This window comes from Nesoenas mayeri (genome assembly GCF_963082525.1).
Source record: "Nesoenas mayeri genome assembly, chromosome: 1".
Lineage (NCBI taxonomy): Eukaryota > Metazoa > Chordata > Aves > Columbiformes > Columbidae > Nesoenas > Nesoenas mayeri.
Genome location: NC_137541.1, coordinates 112099820 through 112112971, shown reverse-complemented (window position 1 = coordinate 112112971; position 13152 = coordinate 112099820).

The following is a 13152-nucleotide window of genomic DNA, read 5'->3' as shown; positions in this document are numbered from 1 at the left end:
CCCAGCAAGGACTTGATATTTGCAGTCCACTACTTCTGCAGAAGATCACTGAGCAAGTAAGAAGAGTCCAGCAGAGCCTGATTTATAGGTGAAGACATTCTGGAGAGATTTGTTGTTGGATATTGTCATATAAACCTTGCTCAGTGTTGCTGACTCCTCCAGCAGTATTTGGGAATACTTTCCATAAGAGATTATGAAAATACCCTGAATTGATGTTGTGAATCTAGAGGTTCTGTATGTAAGGAGAAAAATCCTTTCTGAGTGATATTGGGGGTAAATGAACTGTTTTCATTTAAAAAGCAGTATTTAGAAGTGCAGAAAAAGACTGAGCTTTACAGAAGCCTAAAAGTTTTTCTTCTTAGTAACTCTTTCTTGTTTTCTTTTTTCCTTTCCTTTCCTTTCCTTTCCTTTCCTTTCCTTTCCTTTCCTTTCCTTTCCTTTCCTTTCCTTTCCTTTCCTTTCCTTTCCTTTCCTTTCCTTTCCTTTCCTTTCCTTTCCTTTCCTTTCCTTTCCTTTCCTTTCCTTTCCTTTCCTTTCCTTTCCTTTCCTTTCCTTTCCTTTCCTCTCCGTCTCCCTCTCCCTCTCCCTCTCCCTCTCCCTCTCCCTCTCCCTCTCCCTCTCCCTCTCCCTCTCCCTCTCCCTCTCCCTCTCCCTCTCCTCTCATTTTCTTCTTTATTTTTCTTTCAGCAGTACTAGCTGATGTGGCAGGAGCTGTAAAGAGTTTTGGCGGCTCAATAAGGCCAAGCACTCGGACCTTCTTCTTTTACTTCTCCATCAAGGCCTTGCAGGTGGAGGGCTTTGAAACTCAGTCTATAACCTCCTGAATTGGCAACCGGATATTAAGAAAACAAAGTTCCAGCCAATAGTCAAGAATTGGGAGAAGTTGTGGAAGGATATGTCAGATGAGGAGGTCTCAATTCAACCAATGCTTCCAGGGACCAGGATACGAAGGACTGTTGCAGAGTAACAGATCCTTCCTGATGCCAAGGTCTGACATTGATATGACAGCACTCACCAGCAGGAGCTATTCCTGAAGCTTGTGATTTCTACTTTGGAGTGTTCTGGGTTCAAAGGAATAGAGACAGACACATATAATTCACAAGTTTCTTCCTGACGCAGAAAACTCCTTTGCTATGTAAGCTGGCAAATACAGCTCACTGGGAACGCCAAAATGTACACCAGCCTTTTTGAACTTCATAAAAGATGCCTTGCTGTGTTTGAATTGGGAATTGAATTGGATTTTAAATTAATTTGGAAGACATTGCATATATTTCTTGCTGGGATTGCTAAAGCAGAACCCCAAACCTATGCTTAAGGGGGTAGAAAAACAGCAACCCAGCTCTAGGAAGACAAGAAACTCTCAGATAGTCTCAACTAAAATGAACTACAAGAAGAAAATGGAGGAAGGTGACCAACATATCAATGAAGCTGCCTGAGAGAGAAGTGATCTTTAGCAGCAGAGAATTACAAAGGTTGTGAGGTTAAAAAAACTGTAGAGTATCTTGAGGAGAGCACAAGAAGGTTGAAACATATCTAGTAGATATCATTAGGGCAAAAATCCCAGTCAGACAGAGAAAGAGTATATGTGGACTGATCTTCAAAGACTGAGTTTGTCGTTTTGATAATTTATCATGTGCTTTGTGAGCATCCGCTGAGACTACATATCTTAAGCACTACTTAGGACAGCTAATCTAAAGAATGCACATTCCTGGTGCAATGGTGGAGAAGCACGACATATGAAAAGAAGAAAATTGTTAGACTGAAACAGTGATTGGTTTAGCCGTTCTTGCTCCTCTCCTGGAAGGTGAGGATGAACTGCTCAGCATACAGTCCTGACCCAGCATGGGGCCCAGCCTGCTGCAGTCCAGGCAGCCCAGGGTAATTCTAGTGTTAAGACCAGCTTCTGTCAGAGCCACCTGGATTACGACCAAGCCTGAAGGGCAGGATGCTAGACCAGAGGCAAATGTAAGGATTGTCTTTCCCTGGAATGACTATAAGGTGACACATCAGTAGTGTCAACTAGAGTAATCAGATTTGCATACTTGATTCTAAAGCACAGGCACTTGTGCAATGGGAGGTGTTTATTACAGGTTTATGTATGAAATGCAAAGATGGCTCCACCTATGCTATCAGTTATGGCTATTTCAGTAGGTTATTATGCAGTTCTGTACATGGTCAAATTATGTGAATCTTATATACTGACTGGTTTTCCAACAGCAGGTTCCTGATTTTCTTTAATATACCTCAAGACATAGTTTCCTGCTCATGTTTCCCAGGCTAAGTTGCCGATAACTGCAGCACACTGTAGTCGTGATAGTACATCATATTCCAGGGCCTTCAACATTTCAGTCTACCTGGCAGTGCTTCGTTAACAGAATGCATTTATGTATTCATATTGCACCTACTTGTTATTAATTTCTGTCTAGTTTCAGTAATGCTCTTGGTTCATTATTAGAACAGCTTACTCACAGGCACTTGGTTCTCCTCAGGTTAAAACACGCTTCTGTAGGAGCAGAAGCTCCTTAGGGGCAGAGTTGAGAGCTAGGGTGGAAACTGCTCCATCTGCCTTGTTTGTGAGTACGTTAACTTCTAGAAGCTGGATTGATTCTTTTATGCAATTTAATAACATTCTAATGACTACAAAAGGGTGATTTGTCAGTATATACTCCTTATGGAGGCAATTAGGCCAAAAGATACTGAAGGCATAGATAAAATCATAAGGATAGACATTCAGATGATGAACATCAGTGTAGCAGCAGTAAAATTCATCTGCTTATTGCAGAAGTAGAAAAAAAATTGCCTTTCTAATGACATTATAAGGTTCCTATTATTCTAAGATAAATTTATAGCTGTTTATTCTGTATGAAATTATGGTTTTGGTATAATAATAATACTACAAAGAAATTTAATTGCTAACCGTAGTCTCTTTTATACATATTCATTTCTACTGTATTATTTGGGACAAAAAATCAGCCTGGGGCAACACACTGCTCAATTGATTTCATATACTATAGATATAGTTTATTCTCTCTGTTCTGTGCAGAAATGTTTATCTGGCTAATGACCAAGACACTGCACAGTGAGTGCACCACAGCTGAATGTTTGAAAATACTTTAGGAAAATTCTTGCTCCCCCTGCAGTCAAAGGAAGCTTTTGCAGAGTATTTAAGAAGGAAAGGAGATGTACATTTCTCCTGTGGGTGCTATAAAATGTGTCTGATGTTTGTGTGTGCATTTGTTTGCTTTGCTTTGCTTTGTTACTGCTTACTTAAGATAGAAACTAGATTAAAATTTTAACCTCAAAATACATTTGTCATGGATATCTTTGCTTACTATCTTTGTTTGCTGTACTTTTGTAAACAAGATAGTGAGTAAACAGAAAACACTACTTCCATGGTGTGTTTTGTACAAAGTTCTCAGATGATTAATGGTGGAGCATGTGAGTCTGCTAAAACAAGAGAACAGAGAGATTAGAAATTTCAGAGGCATTTGGAACACAAGGAATTACAGTTCTTATTACTTCCCAATAATATTTTAAAGTGTGATATGAACATTGAAAATAAATGGTATTAATACTAAATAATTATTGTATATGTATATAATATGCATGATTTAGTAAATGTCTTCTTATATACATGTAATATAAACATCTATAAAGTTCTGTGTAATAATGTAGTATTTCCAGATATTATATTAAAATAGTACCACAGTATACATGAACATGCACAAAGTGGCAAGTGGTTTTATAAGAGTTTAATGCCATTAATTTTCATAGAATTAATTAGGTTGGGAGTGAACTCAGAAGGTCACCTCATTACCCTCATCTAAGATTAAAAAAAAAAGAACAACACCAACCAACAAACCACACTTCCCCCCGCCTCGCCCTGACATTCTATTATGCAACTCCTTAAGTTCCCAGAAGACACAACATTCAAATAAAAGGATCTTTTCTGTACATTCTTCTGGAAGGACTAATTCTTATCTTTTTTTTTGCCTCTTCCTCTTTAAAATTTTATAATAATTAGAGTCCTGATATAAAACAAAGAGCTCTTGTGTAGCTGAAATGCTATGTTTTCCTTATATACCACAGCAGAAGGTTTTGCTTACTATCATTTTGACAACTGAGATAGTGTATATGAAACAGGTGATCCCAGCTAACAAAGCATATTTCTCATGACAGCTTGCTGGACAGGAGAGGATGGATTTAAGAATTACATAACAGAATTAAGCAGTGAACATTTCAGATGCTTTAAAGTCAGTTCAGACCTATGTATTTTGGCAAATAAAGGAGAGATTTTTTAATCAAAATGGATTAACTCTGAGAAGTTATTTTTAGCTTGGAATATTAGTTTTTCTCCAGGCCAGTCCCATAAAATTTGAAAATCAGATTTATACTGTTATACAGAAAATACCTCTTAAAAGAAACATCCTGCAGAATATCTTATGGCTATGCAAATAGCCCTCATCAGGAAACTTTAACCAGCCAGACTTCCAAAGAAATCTGATACGCAATCTGTCATTGAAGACGAGGATGCTGTGGAAGAAAGGTGAGAAGCCATTTTCCCTGAATGTGTTGTGTCCTTCTGCACGTAGAGTGGCTGGTGTGTTGATACTGTATTTGTTAGAGAGTCACTCTGCCTCTGTTTTGTCAACTGGAGTTCAGAGACTATCTTGTTTGTAACAAATTTCACTGGTCATGGGAAAGTTCATTCTATAATTTTATGAGCAATGTTCTGTTCATTTATCTCAGGAGGTAAAGAATGAGGAACTGGAATATGCTCTGTCAAAGAAGAAGTTCAAGGATGGAGTGTCCATTTCTTATCAAATCTTATAAAATATATCTTATCTCATGAATGCAAACCTGAAGAGGCCCAGACTCTCACCTTTGTGCCTTTAAACGTGAGCCTTGCCACCTGCAGCAGGTGAGTCCAATAACCTGTGGTTGTGGGCCTGAGGACTGGAGAAGTGGGGAAAAAAAAAAAAGCAGAATGATTTCTTCAAGTCTTCAGGGAAAAGAGCTTCTCAATTCCCAAATAGCTTCATAACAATCATTTTTTGAGAGAACAGGACAAAGACACCATTGTGATGCTTTGAGGCAGATCCTCTCCTCATTTCATGAGGACCCTGGTCTACCAGCACAGATTGGATCAATCTATAGCTGACAGGGTCACGCATCAAGGTGCTGATAGTTTTTTTTCTCTTTCCTGGGCTCCTCTAACACCTGTGTATTGGTTGGAAGTGCCCTTCAGTTGCTATGCAGAGCTGGCCAGACCTGCTCGGTTCACCGCAGAGGTCATGTAGCTTGGCGGGAATTAAACAGAATAGTTGAAGTTAACTCTTGTCTGTCGTCTCCTTAGCCACAGCTGAAAGACAGCAAGGCAGTGACCAAGCAGCTTCTGCTCTTCAGGAGAGCTTCTGCTTCATGCTGGAGATACAGCTGAGTCTTTGGAGAAGCTGCGGCCTGCAGCCCTTTCCTGGTCTTTTCTTTAGAGTGATGTAGCTGATTCAAACTCTTCAGTTAAGAAACAAAGTCCAGCCCTTGAGAGCAGTCATTAGAGACCAGGTCTTTTTACACAGTTGACCTTAGCAGTCGTACTCTAAAACTCCTCAGGACTACCAGAGAACATTATCTGTAATATAACCACTTTTCTCTGCAGTCCAGAGTCTGTGAGTGCTATGCAAACAATCTGCTTTATGGGCAGCAAGCAGCCTTAATCCTGACTTTTGCCTAGGCATAAAAATACTGCGTTCAAAGTACTTTGTGCTGGTACAAGGCTAGATACACATTCCTGTGACCATTGATTAAATCACGTATCAAACATGGGTGAGTCAGGGTGGTTGTGAAATACTTCCTAGTTACTTGTAGCAGTAAATCCATAGCAGAATGTGAATTATACTCTAAGTGTTCCTTATCTTATCATGACATCTGGGTGTGTATAATTATTTTATAAGTTTCTTTTATTATTTTATTTTGCCTTAGCTGACCTAGCATGAACGGCTACTCAGTTTGATGATGATAGAGATGTCTGTAGGATCACTGTAATTTTTAAATTACAATTTCTGTGTTGTAATTAATGATGTTTGTGCTGCTTGGTGTGATATGAGACAAAAAAGGAAATGGCACAAATACTAAACATATCTAATATCTGATGATTTGTCTAGTTCTTTCCTCATAAAAATCTATATCAAGTCATTAAAGATCCCAACTATAACTCAAAACAAAAAATAAACAATTTAAAGAAAAAAAAAAAGTAACAAACTTTGCTTGACAGCATGGTCCTACATTTTTCAACATTTCTAGAATACCCAGAAAGATACAAATGTTTCTTAATACTGCCTTAAGAGTTAAACTTTTCAATTTAGTAGGTGCTATTCCCACTCTTCCTGGTTTCATAATTGCTTCTTTAAAATGAACAAAGAAACAAACAAAAACCTGTGTCATCCACATTGTCCTGAAGCCTCTGAGCTTTCTACCTCTTGTTGATTTTCCAAAATCCTTTACTCTTTTGCATTTATTGATGCCAGTGTTCAGACTTGTTCTGCTATGGAAATATAATTACTTGGCCTGTGGCTGCCTTCTTTGGTTAACTTTCTCTTGGTTTCCAGTTTTGTTTAGTGGTTGCTGAGATAACTTGAATTTGTTCCCCTTTTGTGAGACCAAATCCACAAGATTGTCTTGTTTTCCTGAAACTGTTATGTAAACTAGTATTTGCCAGTAAGTGATTTTATGAGTTGAGAAAATTAGTCACACAATATTTATAGATCTCATTTAGAAACATATAGGATGTTGGCAGCATTGGCAATATATCATGAGTTATCAAATATCAAAAGCTGCTTTGAGCACAAAAATCTTTCTTTACCTTCAGTCCCTGTTTTTCTCCTTTGTGGTTATTCTGTTACCTCTTCGTCTAGTTTCATATGAGCCATTAGCTATTGTGTTGTTGTGCTTACAATATTTGTGTATTGTATCAATGTGCTTTCACACATCACTGTTATTTTATGTTGCAGTAGCAACAAACATTCACAGAGAGGCATTTGTTGTCTTTTGTGCAAAATACTGTATTTTCTACCTCCTTCTTACTTAGAATCACAGACCAGCAGAGACAGGAAGGCACCTGTGAAGATCATCTGGTCCAAACATGTGCTTGCTCAGAGCAGAGTCAGTGAGAGCAGGTTGCTCAGACCTGTGTCCAGTTGGGTATCTTCAAGGACAGAGACTCGACAGCCTCTCTGAGCAACCTGTTCCTGTGTTGGATCACCTTCACAGTAAAAAAGTGTCTTAAGTTTACATGAAATTTCTTGTATTTAGTATGTGCTCATTGCCTCTTGTCCTGTCACTTGGAAGAGGCTGTGTCTGTTGTCTTTACTACTCCCATCGGGTATTTATGTGCATGGATAAATCCCCCTGAGCCTTCTCCAGACTGAGAAGTCCCAGCTCTCTCTGCCTTTCCTCTTATGTCAGGTTCTCCAGTCCCTTAATCACCTTTACAGTTCTGTGCTGGACTTGCTCCAGTATGTCCATGTCTCATCGTGGGGAGCTCAGCACTGGACCCAATGCTCCAGATGTGTCTTGCCAGGGGTGAGTGGAGGGGAAGGCTCAGCTTTCTGCTGGCAATGCTCTGTCTAATGCAGCACAAAATGATTTTAGCCTTCTTTTTAAAAAGACACATTGGTGGCTCATAATTTCTTTTCTTTTCTTTTCTTTTTTTTTTTTTTTAATTAAAATGTTCTACCTTATTCCTAAATCTTTGTATTGTTTCTGTTGCAGTCTTCCTGAGTACGTATATGTGTCTTCAGAAAATCTTCCAAGCACCATGTCAAACATACACTTTTCATTAACCCAGCTGAGTTCCACCTTAAAGCAAATATATTTGTTTTCAGAAAACACACTGAATGCTTTTTTCTTAAATTGTTTTTCTCATATTTATGTAACTAAATAACCTTTTGCTATCAGTTTTCTTGCAAGATCTCAGTTTTAGCTTCCATCTGAAAAAAACTCCTTGATTCTCTGTGCCTGTATAATTGTTTGATTTAATGTTTTTCTGCCCCTTACCAGCAACCATCTCTTTCAAAAAATAAACTCAGCGACACTTAGCTTTCAGTCTGCTTTTCAGAAACTAGTTCGTGGTACCATTCCTCCCTCTAACCCCCTCTGCCAGGTCTCATGCCCCAATGAGTATCGTTTCGTTAGCAGACGGAACTGACGACTTGTCCGCGGTCATTCCAGCCTGTAACATTTGCTGCTTTTTCTTTTTTTTTGTTCAAGAAACAGTTGCCCAGGAATCCCTAACTCAAACAAAACCACGGGCAGTGTTTTGCTGGCATCTGGTTTGTATAGACCAAAGTGCAGGAGGGTTTTCTATTATTATCTTGTTAAAAGTACTCTGGGGATCAACTGCTTTTTCTGTTGCTGCTTCCAAAATGCCTTGGTCGTCTCCATTGTAAACCAGTGCCTGAATGCAGGCACAATTTTCAATTGAATGCTACTGGCAGAGAATTTGAGACAGCTGAAAATGTTGGTTGCTGGAAAGATGAAAGAATGAGAAGTGAGGGATGTGGAAATCACAGTCAAAGACCGAGCCAGTACTTGAGAGAAAGATACATGAAATTCAGCCAGTTACCACTGGATGGCTCTGCCTAGAAATTACAGATGTGTTCCAATACACCAAATGTAACCAGGTCTCTGTAATACCTCTTAGGTTTCTTCAATTTTTGTAGTATCCTGATACACTATCAAAAAAATCCCTTCTTAGTAGCTTGATTGCCTTCACTTTTATTATATTACACTGAAGTAGAGTAAAAAAATATAAAAGAAGAAACCCCCCATCTATTGCTCAATCCTGTTTTCCAGTTAAAAGCTCTTTGCCTCATCTTAAAACCTTACCACTAGTGACTAGCTGTCACTGAAGCAAGAAGTACATTAGCAGTGTGACGCATGATTTATTTTTAACAAAGGCTCAATGCAAGCATTGGAATTAGAGTATGTATCATATGACAGGATTCAGGTAGGCAGTGTTCCAGGCAATCTGTATTGCCTTTGAAAATAACATTTGAAACTTTTATATTATAAATTAACTAGTTCCTCCTTTGGAATTACACAGAAAATCCTGGTTTATCCCAGAGAGTCTTGTCTAGCCACAGTGGGAATCTGACACAAAGCCAGGAAGAAAACTGCCGATATTGTACTGAGCTAGTCCTGCAGCAGTGAATAGTCTTTCTTGTCCTCAAGGTGCAGACAGGTGAAAGAAGCTCCTCCTCTTATCAGCTGGGATTTGCTGAGGCTTAGAGCTTATCGAATCTGGAGACCTGCTAAGAAGGGAATTCAGAGCTCACCCAGAGGCAAAAAAGCAGAAAAAGGTTCTTGGGGGAAGAAAAAGGGGAGGAGGGAAAGGTAGGCTACACCCTGCTCTGCCAGCATTGGTAAAACAACTTGAGGCTCTGCTACCCTCTCCCTGTTATGGTGCTGTGGGCTGCTGCAGTCTCTGTTCTAGGCACTGCATCTGTACAAAGACTCCTTCAATAAAAGGTGGAACTATGTTCCAAGCAGCATAAATAGTTCCTCCCAGACCTACTGGTTAGTCTTATTACTAATCCAATGATGTGTCTTTCTATCTGATACACAGGATGTAATTAGCTGCTACCTAATTAAGTGAGCATATGTGGTTAATCATTCCAGACTTGTGAAGCAAAGAATGCATTATAACATCCCTCTGGTATTCCTGCAGTAGGAAGTGATCTGACATAGTTAGGGGCTCAAGCACCTTTTTATTCTGCAGGACATGCTTTGAAATGCAGGGATCTGGGATGGCTGATCTATTTGTTTGCCACCTGAAATACTAATCTTGATCATTCCTATTTGCTAAGCACACTCAGGTTTACGAATAAGATAATAATTTAGACATTTTTTCATTGTTTGCAGAAATGATTTATATGAATTTCAAGCACCTAAAGTTTTCAATGTATGAAAAGCATCAAATAAAACTAAAACCAGGAGAAACCACCAACTCTTCGGATTATATATACATATCTTGGAAGTTTAGACACCTACAAATAAATGATATGTGTTGGGGAAAAATCCAGGAAAAAAAAGGTTACTGCTGATTTTCCTCTTTGAAAACAGACTTTTAAAGAAATGAATGAGGCCTACCACAACACAAATTCTATGAAAGGTGCAGAACTGATGTCTTTGCATCCTGGAAAGCTTAAAAAATGACCCCTGAAGACTGCCTAAAAAGATCTGGAAGCTGCTGATAAACCCTTTAGCTGAGCTGGCTGGTGAGCTGGGGAAGAATACACTTAATTGCTTAAAGAGTGGTTGAGGTTTGCGCTCTACCCACTGTGCTGCTGGTTCAAGCTGCTCTCTGCTGCTGGCTGAAATGCATCATACCCTGAGGTATTTCAGTCAGCAGCAGAGAGCAAGCGCTACACACTGCTCATGGTGTACATCAGTTTTTCAGTAAATATTTATCTACATATTTATACATTGTAGACCATCTTTTATTCTCATTATTATTTGAGGCTAGAGGGGTGTTAAAAAGTAGGTGGCATTTAGATTTTTTTAACCATCTGTTTCTAAGTTATCATGCTACTAGTTGGGCAGGAAAAAAAAAGGAAAAGAGAGGGAAAAAAAGGAAAAAAAAAAAACTCTTTGGTTTTCAGCCAGACATTGACAATGGAAAGAGGGCAGCCTGCCCAGCACACTGCCTTCTGATGCTTTACAGGCCACTTGTCATTCATGCACTGCAAACTAAATAACAGTGCTTATATGCTTATGTGCCCATATGTGGTTATGCATGGACAGCACAATATACTCTGCCATCAATGGGATCCCTTGTACAGTAAGGGACTTTATTCCGAATACATCGGCACTGCATTATTTATGACCTTCCTTAAAAAAATATGGGCAGAACAGTTTGACGGCTAAAGGTAAAGAAAAGATTATGGATCCAGAGAGGTTAAGATTGGAAGGAAAGATTTCTAAACTGTGACAAGACCAGTCTCCTAGTTCACGTAAATTAGTGAGAGGAGCAAAGAACAGAAACTGAAAAGACTTCATTAACTGGCTGTTCATTACTAGAAAACACTAATACTGTGAACGTAACGTAGAACAGCTTCAATATGCTATGTACAATACTGCCATCTTTTCTCACAGAAAACTCTCTCTGGCCTTGGGGATTTTATTGAAGGGTGTGATGATCTTGCTTATAATTTTCTCATATCAAAGGCCTTGCTTTTTTTTCTTGATTTTCACATAGATTGAGCCTGTAGAAATGACAGGATATAACTAAAATATGTATGTGAGCCACAAAAGAGAAATGACATTTAACATGAGAATAAATTGTATATTTTATCAACTAGGAGGAGCTTATAAGGCAGCAAATATTCCTTATTACATTGTCATTTGAAGCACAAAAAAACATATTATAATGCAACAAAAAATCAGGAAATTCATGGCCCTTGCCTCTGTAGATAACTAAAAGATTTAATGGTCACTTGTAAGACAAAATGACAATTTAATTTTAAAGCATCAAACTCTGTGTGTAAAACCTGATTGATTTAGCCACGTGGAAGGTGCTGTGCTCTCTGACTTGGGCTCCTGGAGCTGAGGCTCTGAGCCCCAAGCACAGACAGACTTCTTGGTGCTGCATGGGCAGTCACTGCCAGTGGGCAGCTGGGAGCAGTAAATGCAGGTGCGCTCCAAAATTCCCCCACCTTTTCCAGAACAGCAAGGCTCTCTGTGCATCCATTCCTTTTTTTTTCCTTCTTGGAAGCACCTGGCCAAGAGGAGAATGATGCCATCACCACCTTTCTTCTACATAACAGGTGGATGGCTGGAGTAAATGATCCAGGAGACTCTCTTCAGCCTGAGATTTCTCAAAACCAGACTTGCCTGGCACTCATTTGGAAGATGGGAATCTTCACATTTTACCTAGAAAATTATATTGATCCATTTTCTGCTACCAGCAATGAAGGAGAAAACAGAGTACAATGGTGGCTTCTTCCCTGTTTAAAGACTGATTTTTTACTCAAATAATTGATTATACTGGTGTAATTAATGCATCGGAAACTGAGTTTCAGGCTCTAATCAAGTTTGGCACACTGGGAAGCTTGAAATATAACTGATTTTGCTGCTGTAAGGAACACAAATCATTCATGATTGTTCTTTATGATGGAGTGCTACATAATGTGCTTATCTCTTTCCCATAACCTCTTCACTTGGAAAGACCAAAAGGATTTAAATTATCCCCTTTGTCATATTGAACAAAGAAATTATAAACTAGGTGATAATCTTAAGATGTTATCTTTAAACTTTTGAATTTCAAAATTCCTAGTTAATGGTATAGATGTAGCTAATGCAGAGAGAGCTTACTGTGTACATACCTGCTTGAGTATATGTACAGGAACATGGATTTATTTTCTGCTCTTATTCCTACTATTAATTTTAACAAAAACTATGGAATATTGGTCCTCTTAAAGGCTCCCAATTTATAATTTCTAGAATACAAACATTTCACCTACAAGTGACAGGCAGCTGCCTTAGCAATGTTTGACAAAACAGGCCCAGGCTAAGCAGAGATTTATTTATCCTAAACATCTGTGGGGGAGCCTGTGGCTATAAAGAAGGAACTTCAGCCTTATCGTGTGTTTCTGGCAGTACAGCATTATCAGTTACAACATACTGAGACACACCCGTGGAATGACATTGGTGGGCAATGTTACCCTGTGAAGAAATAATAAACTGTCTGGTACTGGCATATAGATGGGTCCCTTGAAAGCGTTTTTCTGACCTGCTTGCATCAGCCAATAGTGCATCACATTCAGAGCAGATGTGGACAGCAAAACAGTGGGTGCTGAAACCCTCCCTCCATGGTGTGCGTGTTCGGGGGAGGTTGGTTTGGACTGGCTCCACCCTGGTCCCGTGAAACCCCAGGAGGAAACTTGCCCATGGCAAATTTCAAGTATGGTCCTGGGGTGTGGAATTTCGTTCAAAAGGAATCTGCTGCACGTGCTTCAAGACGTAAACCAAAGCACAATGAAAGGATACAACTGGCAGATGTGTTTTGAAAAGAAACTCTTGAACTGAAATAAAAAGTTAAGATGGGGTCAAAATTAAAGCAGATTCCTAGAGGAAACTCCCTGGGAATAGGAGAAA